Source organism: Meles meles, chromosome X, assembly GCF_922984935.1.
Source record: "Meles meles chromosome X, mMelMel3.1 paternal haplotype, whole genome shotgun sequence".
NCBI classification, from domain to species: Eukaryota; Metazoa; Chordata; class Mammalia; order Carnivora; family Mustelidae; genus Meles; species Meles meles.
The window spans coordinates 132,829,956-132,846,559 of NC_060087.1; the positions used below are offsets into that span (position 1 = coordinate 132,829,956).

A 16,604-nucleotide genomic window follows, 5' to 3' on the forward strand; every position below is an offset into this window, starting at 1 on the left:
TTGTTTTGTAAGATATTTAACTGAGACATTGTCAAATTTCATAAATGTCAATTTACTTATAATCTTGGATTTACTATTTGAATCACTGGTACATTTATTATTAGCACAGGTACAAGCTGTAAAGATATTTAAGAAAAAAATACTCTTGATCCCAGCATCCTAAAGATTCATTTCCATTTTTTCTTTTAAGATACACACACACACACACACACACACACACATACACACATATATAAAATAATAGCTTATATTCAGTTTTGTTGAGGCAATATAATATAGTGACCAAGATTTGGAGTCATATTTGCCTGAGTTTGAGTCCTGATTTCACTTCCAGCCTGCTGGTAGTCCTTGGTCAATCCTCTAACTTCTTTGAGCTTTGTTTCCTAATCTGCAAAAAGGAGATGGTAGAACCTAAGGTCACCAGGATAAAGGAGATAATGTATGTAAAGCATCTTGTACAGTGACTAGCACATCCTAAGAGCTGAATTACTATTAGCTATCATTAATCTACTTTATGCTCATACAGTATTTCATTCGGTTATATTATAGGTTAGAATCGTCCTTATTTTGGACACTTCGGTTCTTAAGAGCAATGTCACTCTGCATATTGCTTTATAACCAAAGAGCTTGCGCCGGCATGTAAGTCAGTGCTGTGCTTCCTTCACTGAGAGCATCTTGTTAGGAATATGTCAGTTGGACTGAACTGTGTGCTTAGGGACTTGGTTGAAGCATTAGCAAACACTCATTAGGTAGCACTGATTTGGAGGTTTGTGTTATAATAGCAGTACTGCTATAAATGATTTTGTGCCTATTTTTCTTATTTTCTTTTTTTTTTTTTTTTTTTTTAAGATTTTTATTTATTTATTTGACAGAGAGAGATCACAAGTAGGCAGAGAGGCAGGCAGAGAGAGTGAGAGGGAAGCAGGCTCCCCGCCGAGCAGAGAGCCCGATGCGGGACTCGATCCCAGGACCCTGAGATCATGACCTGAGCCGAAGGCAGCGGCTTAAACCACTGAGCCACCCAGGCGCCCCTTTTCTTATTTTCTTGAGATTAAGTCCCAGGAATGAGATTAATAATCAAAAGGGAGAAACATTTAAAAAAATTTTATTTTCATTCCAGTTAGTTAACATATAGTGTAATATGAGTTTCAGGTGTACGTATAGTGATTCCGCAGTTCCATACTGCACCCAGTGCTCACCACAAGTGTCCTCCTTCCTCCCCACCACCTGTGTAACCTCCTCCCACTGAACCTCCCCTCTGGTAACCATCACTGAGTTCTCTATAGTAAAAGAGTCTGTTTCTTGGTTTACCTCTCTGTTTCTTTTTTCCCCCCCATTTGTTCATTTGTTTTCTTTCTTAAATTTCACATACAAGTGAAATCATATGGCATTTGTCCTTCTCTGACTTATTTTGCTTAGCATTGTAATCTCTAGCTGTATCCACATCATTGCAAATGGCAACATTTCATTCCTTTTGATTCCTGAGTAATATTCCACTGTGTGTGTGTGTGTGTGTGTGTGTGTGTGTGTATGTGTACATATACCTCCTCTTCTACATCCATTCATCAGTTGATGGACATTTGGGCTCTTTCCATAATTTGGCTATAGTAGATAATGCTGCTATAAACATTGGTGTTTATAGCATGTCTCCTGTGAAATCCATATTTTTGTATTCTTCAGGTAAATACCTAGTAGTATAATTACTGGATCATAAGGTAGTTCTATGTTTAACTTTTTTTTAAAAAATATTCTATTTATTTGACAGATAGAAATCACAACTAGGCAGAGAGGCAGGCAGAGAGAGAGAGGAGGAAGCAGGCTCCCTGCGGAGCAGAGAGCCCGATGCGGGGCTCGATCCCAGGACCCTGGGATCATGACCTGAGCCGAAAGCAGAGGCTTTAACCCACTGAGCCACCCAGGCGCCCCTATGTTTAACTTTTTGAGGAACCTCCGTACTGTTTTCCAGAGCGGCTGCACCAACTTAAAATCCCACCAACAGTGTAAGAGGGTTCCCCTTTCTCCACATCCTCTCCAACACATGTTTCCTGTGTTGTTAATTTTAGCCATTCTAACTGGTGTGAGGTGGTATCTCTTTGTAGTTTTGATTTGTATTTCCCTAATAATCAGTGATGTTGAGCATAAAAGGGAGAAACATGCAGTTCTTGATATGTTTGTCTCTTAGCTATTTGAAGTAATTTCCTCTCATTGATTTTTAGTTTTAATTGTATGTCTAGATGCAGACTAGAGAATCAGTTGAATAAATGAATATTTCTTTTCTGTTTTTGTTACCAAACTTATTTATTTCACCCAAAAGTGAATCAGCCAACTACTCTATTTTTATTGCAAATGCATGAAGTTCCCAGAAAATGAAACTTCTAAGTCAACTTCTTTTAAATGATTTATTTTTAGAATTACTGAGATAATCAAATTAAAATGTAGCAAAAGCATTTCTAATCATCTCTCTTTGATTTTTTTTTTTAAAGATTTTATTTATTTATTTGACAGAGAGAGATCACAAGTAGGCAGAGAGAGTGAGAGGGAAGCAGGCTCCCTGCTGAGCAGAGAGCCCGATGCGGGACTCGATCCTAGGACCCTGAGATCATGACCCGAGCCGAAGGCAGCGGCCTAAACCACTGAGCCACCCAGGCGCCCTCTCTCTTTGATTTTTAAGGTTTTTTTTAACAACTTTATTGAGATAAAGTCATAGACCATACAATTTACCTATTTGAAGTATACTATCCAGTGATTTTTAATATATTCAGAGTTGTGCAACCAATTTGGGAAATATTGCCAATAATATTAAACTTCTGATTCATGAAGAAGAGATGTTTTTTCATTTATTTAGGTCTTCTTTGATTTTTTCCTTTTTTTTTTTTTTTTTTTTTTTTTTTTTTTTTTTTTTTTTTTTTTTAATGGAGATTTTTATTTATTTATTTATTTATTTTTTTTCAGCGTAACAGTATTCATTCTTTTTGCACGACACCCAGTGCTCCATGCAAAACGTGCCCTCCCCATCACCCACCACCTGTTCCCCCAACCTCCCACCCCTGACCCTTCAAAACCCTCAGGTTGTTTTTCAGAGTCCATAGTCTCTTATGGTTCGCCTCCCCTCCCCAATGTCCATAGCCCGCTCCCCCTCTCCCAATCCCACCTCCCCCCAGCAACCCCCAGTTTGTTTTGTGAGATTAAGAGTCATTTATGGTTTGTCTCCCTCCCAATCCCATCTTGTTTCATTTATTCTTCTCCTATCCCCCTACCCCCCCATGTTGCTTCTCCATGTCCTCATATCAGGGAGATCATATGATAGTTGTCTTTCTCCGATTGACTTATTTCACTAAGCATTTTTCCAATGATTTTGTAGCTTTTGGCATACAGATCTTACGTGCCAAAGACTGCTTGACCAAGTGTTGGACCATCTCCTCTGAGCCCTCTATTTGACTAGGCCTGATTCTTGGGCTGTGTCCCAGGTCTACCTGAGCGAGTCTTAAGTTGATCCCCTACCCTTGATATCTGATCACCCTTGATAGCTGATCAGGTTCCTCAACATCTGCCTTTGATGAGTAAGTCCTTGGCTTGCCTTTAGGAAGATTATTTTAGGGTAGTTTAGGCCTAAAATAAATAAAAGGATAGAACCTTACCCTTGATTTTTTCCTCAGTAATTTTTCATCTACTGACTACCCCTTTACTCTGCTTGTTGGCTAATAAATCCCCCTTTGTTCTTGTTTTTTTTTATTTATTGAGATACAATTTACATAAACATCATGTGAGTTTAAGGTGTACAACTTGTTGATACATTTATATATTGCAATATGATTGCCACTTTAGCTTTTAGCTAACACCACTATCATATCATATAAATTGTCTTTTCTTTTTTTGTGGTGAGAACATTTAAGATATAGTCTCTTAGCAATATTGAAGTATATAATACAGTAATTTTTAGTATAATTGGTGCTGTACACTGGATCTCCAGAATTTATTCATCTTCTAATTGCAATTTTGTACCCTTTGACAACACTTCCCCAGTTTGTCCATCTCCTAGCACCTGGTAATTGCCAGTCTGTTCTCTGTTGCTACAAATTTGGCAGTTTTAGATTCTTATATTACATATGAGTAATATATAATACATGTCTTTCTCTGTCTGGCTTATAACACTAAGCATAGTGCCCTCAGGATCCATCTGTGTTGTCACAAATGACAGAGTATCATTCTTTTTTGTGACTCAGTAATATTCTGTTGCATGTATATATACGTCATCTTTTTAGCCATTTACCCATTGATGGACACTTAGGTTGTTTTTGTATCTTGGCTATTGTGAATAATGCTACATTAAGCATGGGCATGCAGATGTCTTTTCAGTATCCTGTTTTCATTTCCTTTGGGTATATACCCAGAAGTAGAATTGCTAGATCATATTGTAGTTGTATTTTTAATTTTTAAAAAATATTTTATTTACTTATTTGACAGGGAACAAACAAGCAGGGGGAGCAGCAGAGGGAGAGGGAGAAGCAGGCTCCCCGCTGAACAGGGAACCCGATGCCGGGCTTGATCCCAGGACCCTGGGATCATGATCTGAGTGGAAAGCAGCCACTTCACCAACAGAGTTACCCAGACACCCCGTATTTTTCTTAAAGATTTTATTTATTTATTTGACAGACAGAGATCACAAGTAGACAGAGAGGCAGGCAGAGAGAGAGGAGGAAGCAGGCTCCCCGCCGAGCAGAGAGCCCGATGTGGGGCTCGATCCCAGGACCCCGGGATCATGACCTGAGATCATGAACTGAGCTGAAATCAAAAGTTGGACGGATATTTAACTAACTGAGCCACGTACAGCCCTGTGTGCATATGTATTTAAAATTGTACCATCTTAGTGAATTGACCACTTTATTATTATATAATGACTGTATTTATCTTTTTTCTTAAGCATCTTTGGTGTACCTTCTTATTTTATCTCCACTTTCTTTTGGTTTCCACATGAATGGAATATCTTTTTCCATACCTTCACTTTAAGCCTATGTGTGTACTTAAATCTGCATTGAGTCTCATATAAGCAGCATATTGTTGGGTCTTTTTTATTTTTAATCCATCCAGTCACTCTGTGCCTTTTGATTGGTGAATTTATTACGTTAGAGTATTTTTTACTAATTCCATTTTATTCATTGCTTTCTAGATGTTTTGTAATTTCGTTCCTTTTTCCTTCCATTTCTGCCTTTTTATTTTTTTCCTTTTATTTATTATTTTCCCCCAGAATATATATATATATATATGTATGTGTCTGTGTATCCCAGAAAATATTAGTAAGTTTTAATTGAGATGTAGTTGACAACCATATTATATTAGTTTCAGGTGTATAACATAGTGATGTGACAATTATATACATTAAGAAATGCTTACCACAATAAGTGTAGTTCTGTCTCTCACCATAGAAACTTATTATGATATTATTAACTATATTCCCCGTGTTATACTTTTCATCCCTGTTACTTATTTATTTTATAACTGGAAGTTTGGCCCTCTTAATCCACTTTACTTTTTTCACCTATCCCCTGACCTCCTCCCCTCTGGCAACCACCAGTTCTCATTATTTATGCATGTTTCTGTTTTTGTTTGTTTTGTTTCTTAGATTCCACATATAAGTGAAACCATATGAGATTTATCTTTATCTGACTTACTTCACTTAGCACGATCCCCTCTATGTCTATCTATATTGTCTCAAATGTCTGCCCACTTTTTAAAATTGGTGATATTTTGGGATTGTGTGTTCCCTTTCCTATTTCTGTATCTTTTGTGAATCTACTCCAGGTTTTTCCTTTGCATGTACCATGGGGCTTGCATTAACCATCTTATAGATAAAATAGTCAACTTTAAGGTGATAACAACTTTTCATACAAAAACTCCACATATTTACTCCCCTTTTATACTCCTGGTGTCACAATTTGCCTTTTTCTACTGTGTTTTTGTTAAAAAATTATAGTAGCTATAGATATTTCTAATACTCTTTTCTTTTAACCTTTATACTGTATCTAAGTGTTTAACACACCATCCTATTACAGAATTAGTTTTCTAAGTCTGTACATTTAACCTTTACCAGTGTATTGTATACTTTTCTGTGTTTTCATGTCACTAGTGTCTTTTCCTTTTAGAATTTCTTGCATGGCAAGTCTAGTGGTAATGAACTCCCTTAGCTTTTATTTGTCTGAGAATATCTTATTTATCCTTTATGTTTAAGGATAACTTCGTCATATAGACTATTCTTGGCTGGCAGTTTTTTCTTTCAACACTTTGGATATATTATTCCACATTCATTTCTGGCCTTTAGGGTCTCTGCTGCAAAATCCATTCATAGCGTAATAGGAATATCTTTGTAGGTTATAGTTTTATTTTTCCTCTGGCTGCTTTTAAGAGTCTGTCTTTATCTTTGATTTTTGACAGTTTTATTATAATGTATCTTAAGGTCTTTTTGCATTGAAATAATAGGGTGATCTCTTACCTTTATGAACTTAGATGTCCAGGCCTCTCTCCAGATTTGGAAAGTTTTCCACTATTATTTCTTTAAATAAGCTTTCTGTCTTGTTGCCCCTCTTATTTACTCCTGGAACCCCAGTTATTCTAATATCTGTGTGTTTGATGGAGTCCCATTGATCTTACAGGCTTTTTGGATTATTTTTCATTATTTTCTCTTTGCTGTCCCCTGGGTTGTCTCAAAGTTCCTATCCTCTAGTTCACTTATTATGTCTTCCATTCAGATAACTTTGAGGTAGATGTTTTCTATTGAACTTTTTGTCTCATTCATTCTTCACCTCCAGAATTTGTTTGATTCTTCGTTATGACTTCTGTCTCTCTGTTACATTTCAGATTTTGTTCATGTAGTGCTTTCCTGATTTTGTTGATTGTTTTTCTGTGTGTTTCTTTGGCAGCTTAAGTTTTTCAGAACAGATATTTTGAATTCTTTATTAGCTAGATTGCAGAGTTTCACCCTTTTGATTTCAGTTATTAGAGAATGATTGTTACCTTATGATGTTGACATATTTCCTTGGTTCTTTATGTTCTCTGAACTTCTGTGTTGCTGCTTTCACTTTTGAAGTGTAGTAGACACCTCCTAAAATCTTTACTAGTTACCCTCAGGTAGGAAATAGCATTTGTGGTTCTGCTCTCTGGGGTTTTCTCCAACCTTGTCTGGATACTCCTGCTTCATGCTTCTTACTCATTCTTGTGGTAGAATTCTTAACTTTTATGTCTTCTCTGGTCTTACAACTCTCCTGCTGGCTATTGGAAATCTCTTTCTTGTTTTTTAGAAGATGGCACTTCAGTTCAAGTTTATGGTTTCTTCCTTGTCCATAGATCCTGGCCAGATATTCTGAGAGTGCTACTTTTAACTAGAGCTCATTCTTGCCACTGCACTTGGGAGCATGCATAAAGGAGAGTGGTCGCAGACTGGGAGGAGGTGATTGTGGGACTGGTGAGAGAATCATTGGGTGAGGGTCTCCCAGAGGCTTGTGGTGGACTTCCTGCTTAAGTCTTGAGCACAGCTCTCAAGAAGTATGTTATTTTAATGTCCTGTGACATTTTTATTGGCCTCTTTCCTGATCTCCTTACTGCCCCAAGTCTTGGAGGTCCTGCCTCCGTACTCTGGGTGCTACTGGAGAGAAATGGGTTTCTCCAGTAGCTTGCCACATAGCTGGAGTAGCCAGGCACTAACTCACTGTTCTCCCTTTCCCTGAGGGATAATCTGCCACCAGCAGATCCAGCTCCACTCCTGTATGATGCCCACTGCACCTGTGGATGAGGCGGTCCCACTGGAGTGCTTCCTGGTGCCTATCAAGAACATTGAGTGGGCCTCAGGGCTGCTCTTTGTGCCAGATATTCTGGCATGGGCAGGCAGCCTCAGGGCCATCACTGAAGACTGCAAGTGAAGATCATACCCTGCCAGACTTTGGGTGTTGGGTCGCATTAAAGGTGGTGATTTTGAGGGGGGAAAAAACTTAGTTCAGCCCTATGCTCTGTCACCTTGGGGAACAGTTAGTGCTGGAAAAGTTCCTCTTACCCTCTCCAGTGCATGGAAATTCATATCTGTGTTTTATTCTCTAGTGCCATGCTGAAGTTCCCTCTTGGCTTCTACAGATTCTCTCTCATCCATGAGCACCTGCCTAAATCAGTGCTCTTCAGGTTTTCCCCAATGTGACCAGGAGGGCTGTGGAGCCAACACTGATCATGTTGGTTGCACACCCTATACTTAAGGTTTCTCTGCCTGTTACTGATGCACAGGTGCATGAGACCCCCCCTCCCCCACATCCTTTGGCATATGGTGCTGGATCCTAGAACTCTCACGAAGGCACTTTTATTTGTGGACGAATGCCTAATTAGTTTTTTTAAAAGGGGGGGACAAAATGGAGGAATGTGTTATACTACCATGATGCTGACGTCACCCCTCTTCTTGTTATATTGTGATAGTCTTAACCCCTCTTGCAGTAGTCTGCAGTAGAAAGAATAAAATCTTACTTCTCATTTTTGGCAAGTGTCAGAATAATTTCCCTTTAATAGTATCTCTCTGCCAACATCCTTCTTGCTTTGTTTCTAAGTATTTCGTTTTTTAATTTTTTGAGGCAATTGTAAATGGCATTTTTCTCTCATTTTTGGATGGTTCATTGATAATGTATAGAAATATAGTTGGTTTTGCATGTTGATTTTGTGCTGCGTAACATTGTGCAACTTTTTTTTATTAATTCTAGTAGCATTTTAGTGACTTCCTTATGATTTTCTCAATACAGGGTGTTAGATTCTGCCAGGTACTTCTTTTGCATCTATTGAAATGATCATGTGGATTTTTGATCTTTATTCTGTTAATACAATTGTTATAATATTTGGTTTTTGGATATGACATCAACCTTGCATTTCTGAAATAAATGCCCTTCATCATGTTATAAATCCCTTTAATATATTGCTGGATTTGTTATAAATATTACTGAGATTTTATGTCTATATTCATGAGATATTAATCTGTTTTTCTCTTGTTATATCTTATTTTTATTTAAATTCAATTAATTAACATATAATGTATTAGTTTCAGTAGTAGAGTTCAATAATCCATCAGTTGTGTATGACAACCAGTGCTCATTATATCACGTGTCCTCCTTAATGCCCATCACCCAATTACCCCATCCTGCCTCCCCAACCCAGCAACCTTCAGTTTGTTTCCTGAGATTAAGAGTCTCTTATGGTTTGTCTCCCTCTCTGGTTTTGTCTTGTTTCATTTTTCCCTCCCTTTCCCCGGCAACCCCCCACCCTGTCTCTCAAATTCCTCATATCAGAGAGATCATATGATAATTGTCTTTCTCTCATTGACTTATTTCGCTCAGCATAATGCCCTCTAGTTCCATCCATGTCGTTGCAAATGGCAAGATTTTATTTCTTTGGATGACTTCATAGTATTCCATTGTATATATATACCACATCTTTATCCATTCATCAGTTGATGGACATCTAGGGTCTTTCCCTACTTTGGCTATTGTGGACATTGCTGCTATAAACATTTGGGTGCCCGTGCCCCTTCAGATCACTACATTTATATCTTTAGGGTAAATACACAGTAGTGCGATTGTTGGGTCATAGGGTAACTCTTTTTCCAACGTTTTGAGGAACCTCCGTGCTGTTTTCCAGAAAGGCTGCACAAGCTTGCATTCCCACCAACAGTGTAGGAGGGTTCCCCTTTCTCCGCATCCTCGCCAGCATCTGTCGTTTCCTGACTTGTTAATTTAGCCATTCTGACTGGTGTGAGGTGGTATCTCATTGTGGTTTTGATTTGTATTTTCCTGATGGCAAGTGATGTTGAGCACTTTTTCATGTGTCTATTGGCCATCTGGATGTCTTCTTTGCAGAAATTTCTGTTCATGTCCTCTGCCCATTTCTTGAGTGGGTTATTTGTTCTTTGGGTGTTGAGTTTGATAAGTTCTTTTTTTTTTTTAAAGATTTTATTTACTTAGAGAGTGAGAGCGAGAGAGAGCATGAAGAGGGGAAAGGGTCAGAGGGAGAAGCAGGCTCCCCACCAGGGAGCCCGATGTGGGACTTGATCCCAGGACTCCAGGATCATGACCTGAGCCGCAGGCAGTTGCTTAATCAACTGAGCTATCCAGGCGCCCTGAGTTTGATAAGTTCTTTATAGATTTTGGATACTAGCTCTTTATCTGGTATGTTGTTTGCAAATATCTTCTCCCATTCCGTGTTGTCTTTGGTTTTGTTGACCGTTTCCTTTGCTCTGCAAAAACTTTTGATCTTGATGAAATCCCAATAGTTCATTTTTGCCCTTCCTTCCTTGCCTTTGGCAATGTTTGTAGGAAGAAGTTGCTGCAGCTGAGGTTGAAGAGGTTGCTGCCTGCGTTCTCCTCAAGGATTTTGATGGATTCCTGTCTCACATTGAGGTCCTTCATCCATTTTGAGTCTGTTTTTGTGTGTGGTGTAAGAAAAGGGTCCAGTTTCATTTTTTTGCATGTGGCTATCCAATTTTCCCAACACCCTTTGTTGAAGAGACTGTCTTTTTCCATTGGACATTCTTTCCTGCTTTGTGAAAGATTAGTTGACCATAGAGTTGAAGGTCTATTTCTGGGCTCTCTATTCTGTTCCATTGATCTATATGTCTGTTTTTGTGCCAGTACCATACTGTCTTGATGATAACAGCTTTGTAGTAGAGCTTGAAGTCTGGAATTGTGATACCACCAACTTTGGTTGTTTTTCAACATTCCTCTGGCTATTAGAGGTCTTTTCTGGTTCTATATAAATTTTAGAATTATTTATTCCATTTCTTTGAAGACATTGATGGTAGTTTGATAGGGATTGCATTAAACATGTAGATTGCTTTAGGTAGCATAGACATTTTCACAATATTTGTTCTTCCAATCCATGAGCATGGAACATTTTTCCATTTCTTTGTGTCTTCCTCAATTTCTTTCAAGAGTACTTTATAGTTTTCTGAGTACAGATTTTTTGCCTCTTCGGTTAGGTTTATTCCTAGGTATCTTATGGTTTGGGGTGCAGTTGTAAATGGGATCAACTCCTTAATTTCTCTTTTTTCTGTCTTGCTGTTGATGTATAGAAATGCAACTGATTTCTGTGCATTGATTTTATATCCTTACACTTTACTGAATTCCTGTACAAGTTCTAGCAGATTTGGAGTGGAGTCTTTTGGGTTTTCCATATAAAGTATTATATCATCTGCAAAGAGTGATAGTTTGACTTCTTTGCCTGTTTGGATGCCTTTAATTTCTTTCTGTTGTCTGATTTCTGAGGCTAGGACTTCTAGTATATGTTGAACAGTAGTGGTGATAATGGACATCCCTTCCATGTTCCTGACCTTAGCAGAAAAGCTCTCAGTTTTCTCCATTGAGAATGATACTTGCTGTGGGTTTTTCACAGATGGCTTTGATGATATTGAGGTTTGTGCCCTCTATTCCTACACTTTGAAGAGTTTTGATCAAGAAAGGATGCTGTATTTTGTCAAATGCTTTTTCAGCATCTATTGAGAGGATCATATGGTTTTATTTTTTCTTATTGATGTATTGTATTTCAGTGATTGATTTGCAGATGTTGAGCCAACCTTGCAGCCTGGAATAAATCCCACTTGGTCGTGGTGAATAATCCTTTTAATGTACCATTGGATCTTATTGGCTAGTATTTTGGTGAGAATTTTCGCATCTGTGTTCATCAAGAATATTGGTCTGTAATTCTCCTTTTTGATGGGGTCTTTGTCTGGTTTTGGGATCAGAATAATGCTGGCCTCATAAAATGAGTTTGGAAATTTCCTTCCATTTCTATTTTTTGGAACAGTTTCAGAAGAATAGGTGTTAATTCTTCTTTAAATGTTAGAATTCCCCTGGGAAGCCATCTGGGCCTGGGCTCTTGTTTGTTTGGAGATTTTTGATGACTGCTTCAATCTCCTTAATGGTTCAGTTTTGGTAGTTTATATGTCTCTAGGAATGCATCCATTTCTTCCAGATTGTCAAATTTGTTGGCATAGAGTTGCTCATAGTATATTCTTATAATTGTTTGTATTTCTTTGTTTTTTTTTTTCTTAACATTTCATTTTATTTATTTTTTCAGTGTAACATTATTCATTCTTTTTGCACAACACCCAGTGCTCCATGCAAAACGTGCCCTCCCCATTACCCACCACCTGTTCCCCCAACCTCCCACCCCTGACCCTTCAAAACCCTCAGATTGCCCCAACCTCCCACCCCTGACCCTTCAAAACCCTCAGGTTGTTTTTCAGAGTCCATAGTCTCTTATGGTTCGCCTCCCCTCCCCAATGTCCATAGCCCGCTCCCCCTCTCCCAATCCCACCTCCCCCCAGCAACCCCCAGTTTATTTGTGAGATTAAGAGTCATTTATGGTTTGTCTCCTTCCCAATCCCATCTTGTTTCATTTATTCTTCTCCTATCCCCCTAACCCCCCATGTTGCTTCTCCATGTCCTCATATCAGGGAGATCATATGATAGTTGTCTTTCTCCGATTGACTTATTTCACTAAGCATGATACGCTCTAGTTCCATCCACGTCGTCGCAAATGGCATGATTTCATTTCTTTTGATGGCTGCATAGTATTCCATTGTGTATATATACCACATCTTCTTGATCCATTCATCTGTTGATGGACATCTAGGTTCTTTCCATAGTCTGGCTATTGTAGACATTGCTGCTATAAACATTCGGGTACACGTGCCCCTTCGGATCACTATGTTTGTATCTTTAGGGTAAATACCCAGTAGTGCAATTGCTGGGTCATAGGGTAGTTCTATTTTCAACATTTTGAGGAACCTCCATGCTGTTTTCCAGAGTGGTTGGACCAGCTTGCATTCCCACCAACAGTGGAGGAGGGTTCCCCTTTCTCCACATCCTCTCCAGCATCTGTCATTTCCTGACTTGTTAATTTTAGCCATTCTGACTGGTGTGAGGTGATATCTCATTGTGGTTTTGATTTGTATTTCCCTGATGCCGAGTGACGTGGAGCACTTTTTCATGTGTCTGTTGGCCATCTGGATGTCTTCTTTGCAGAAATGTCTGATCATGTCCTCTGCCCATTTCTTGATTGGATTGTTTGTTCTTTGGGTGTTGAGTTTGCTAAGTTCCTTATAGATTTTGGATACTAGCCCTTTATCTGATATGTCGTTTGCAAATATCTTCTCCCATTCTGTCAGTTGTCTTTTGGTTTTGTTAACTGTTTCCTTTGCTGTGCAAAAGCTTTTGATCTTAATGAAATCCCAATAGTTCATTTTTGCCCTTGCTTCCCTTGCCTTTGCCGTTGTTCCTAGGAAGATGTTGCTGCGGCTGATGTCGAAGAGGTTGCTGCCTGCATTCTCCTCAAGGATTTGGATGGATTCCTTTCTCACATTGAGGTCCTTCATCCATTTGGAGTCTATTTTCGTGTGTGGTGTAAGGAAGTGGTCCAATTTCATTTTTCTGCATGTGGCTGTCCAATTTTCCCAGCACCATTTATTGAAGAGGCTGTCGTTTTTCCATTGGACATTCTTTCCTGCTTTGTCGAAGATTAGTTGACCATAGAGTTGAGGGTCGATTTCTGGGCTCTCTATTCTGTTCCACTGATCTATGTGTCTGTTTTTGTGCCAGTACCATGCTGTCTTGATGATGACAGCTTTGTAATAGAGCTTGAAGTCCGGAATTGTGATGCCACCAACTTTGGCTTTGTTCTTCAATATTCCTTTGGCTATTCGAGGTCTTTTCTGGTTCCATATAAATTTTAGGATTATTTGTTCCATTTCTTTGAAAAAATGGATGGTATTTTGATAGGGATTGCATTAAATGTGTAGATTGCTTTAGGTAGCATAGACATTTTCACAATATTTATTCTTCCAATCCAGGAGCATGGAACATTTTTCCATTTTTTTGTGTCTTCCTCAATTTCTTTCATGAGTACTTTATAATTTTCTGTGTATAGATTCTTAGTCTCTTTGGTTAGGTTTATTCCTAGGTATCTTATAGTTTTGGGTACAATTGTAAATGGGATTGACTCCTTAATTTCTCTTTCTTCAGTCTTGTTGTTGGTGTACAGAAATGCAACTGATTTCTGTGCATTGATTTTAGATCCTGACACTTTACTGAATTCCTGTACAAGTTCTAGCAGTTTTGGAGTGGAGTCTTTTGGGTTTTCCACATATAGTATCATATCATCTGCGAAGAGTGATAGTTTGACTTCTTCTTTACCGATTTGGATGCCTTTAATTTCTTTTTGTTGTCTGATTGCTGAGGCTAGGACTTCTAGTACTATGTTGAATAGCAGTGGTGATAATGGACATCCCTGCCGTGTTCCTGACCTTAACGGAAAAGCTTTCAGTTTTTCTCCATTGAGAATGATATTTGCGGTGGGTTTTTCATAGATGGCTTTGATAATATTGAGGTATGTGCCCTCTATCCCCACACTTTGAAGAGTTTTGATTAGGAAGGGATGCTGTACTTTGTCAAATGCTTTTTCAGCAACTATTGAGAGTATCATATGGTTCTTGTTCTTTCTTTTATTAATGTGTTCTATCACATTGATTGATTTGCGGATGTTGAACCAACCCTGCAGCCCTGGAATAAATCCCACTTGATCGTGGTGAATAATCCTTTGAATGTACTGTTGAATCCTATTGGCTAGTATTTTGGCGAGAATTTTTGCGTCTGTGTTCATCAAGGATATTGGTCTGTAGTTCTCTTTTTTGGTGGCATCCTTGTCTGGTTTTGGGATCAAGGTGATGCTGGCCTCATAAAATGAGTTTGGAAGTTTTCCTTCCATTTCTATTTTTTGGAACAGTTTCAGGAGAATAGGAATTAGTTCTTCTTTAAATGTTTGGTAGAATTCCCCTGGGAAGCCGTCTGGCCCTGGGCTTTTGTTTGTTTGGAGATTTTGGATGACTGTTTCAATCTCCTTACTGGTTATGGGCCTGTTCAGGTTTTCTATTTCTTCCTGGTTCAGTTGTGGTAGTTTATATGTCTCTAGGAATGCATCCATTTCTTCCAGATTGTCCAATTTGTTGGCGTAGAGTTGCTCATAGTATGTTCTTATAATTGTCTGTATTTCTTTGGTGTTAGTTGTGATCTCTCCTCTTTCATTCATGATTTTATTTATTTGGGTCCTTTCTCTTTTCTTTTTGATGAGTCTGGCCAGGGGTTTATCAATCTTATTGATTCTTTCAAAGAACCAGCTCCTAGTTTCATTGATTTTTTTCTATTGTTTTTTTGGTTTCTGTTTCATTGATTTCTGCTCTGATCTTTATGATTTCTCTTTTCCTGCTGGGTTTAGGGTTTCTTTCTTGTTCTTTCTCCAGCTCCTTTACGTGTAGGGTTAGGTTGTGTACTTGAGACCTTTCTTGTTTCTTGAGAAATGCTTGTACCGCTATATATTTTCCTCTCAGGACTGCCTTTGCTGTGTCCCACAGATTTTGAACTGTTGTGTTTTCATTATCATTTGTTTCCATGAATTTTTTCAATTCTTCTTTAATTTCCTGGTTGACCCATTCATTCTTTAGAAGGATGCTGTTTAGTCTCCATGTATTTGGGTTCTTTCCAGCTTTCCTCTTGTGATTGAGTTCTAGCTTCAGAGCATTGTGGTCTGAAAATATGCAGGGAATAATCCTAATCTTTTGATACCGGTTGAGACCTGATTTGTGACCCAGGATGTGATCTATTCTGGAGAAGGTTCCATGTGCACTAGAGAAGAATGTGTATTCTGTTGCTTTGGGATGAAATGTTCTGAATATATCTGTGATGTCCATCTGGTCCAGTGTGTCATTTAAGGCCTTTATTTCCTTGTTGATCTTTTGCTTGGATGATCTGCCCATTTCAGTGAGGGGAGTGTTAAAGTCCCCTACTATTATTGTATTATTATTGATGTGTTTCTTTGATTTTGTTATTAATTGGTTGATATAGTTGGCTGCTCCCACGTTAGGGGCATAGATATTTAAAATTGTTAGATCTTCTTGTTGGACAGACCCTTTGAGTAGGATATAGTGTCCTTCCTCATCTCTTATTATAGTCTTTGGCTTAAAATCTAATTGATCTGATATAAGGATTGCCACCCCAGCTTTCTTCTGATGCCCATTAGCATGGTAAATTGTTTTCCACCCCCTCACTTTCAATCTGGAGGTGTCTTCGCGTCTAAAATGAGTTTCTTGTAGGCAACATACTGATGGGTTTTGTTTTTTTATCCATTCTGATACCTTGTGTCTTTTGATTGGGGCATTTAGCCCATTAACATTCAGGGTAACTATTGAGAGATATGAATTTAGTGCCATTATTAGCCTGTAAGGTGACTGTTACTGTATATTGTCTCTGTACCTTTCTGATCTACTACTTTTAGGCTCCCTCTTTGCTTAGAGGACCCCTTTCAATATTTCCTGTAGAGCTGGTTTGGTGTTTGCAAATTCTTTCAGTTTTTGTTTGTCCTGGAAGCTTTTTATCTCTCCTTCTATTTTCAATGATAGCCTAGCTGGATAGAGTATTCTTGGCTGCATGTTTTTCTCGTTGAGTGCTCTGAATATATCATGCCAGCTCTTTCTGGCCTGCCAGGTCTCTGTGGATAAGTCTGCCGCCAATCTAATATTTTTACCATTGTATGTTACAGAC

The 16,604-nt window shown here is 38.5% G+C and overlaps 1 protein-coding gene across 3 annotated transcripts in view; it reads left to right on the top strand.

Moving 5' to 3' along the window:
- The window catches only part of VAMP7 (vesicle associated membrane protein 7), a 79,919-nt gene that overhangs the window by 24,756 nt on the left and 38,559 nt on the right, over positions 1-16,604 (top strand). The window lies entirely within an intron of this gene.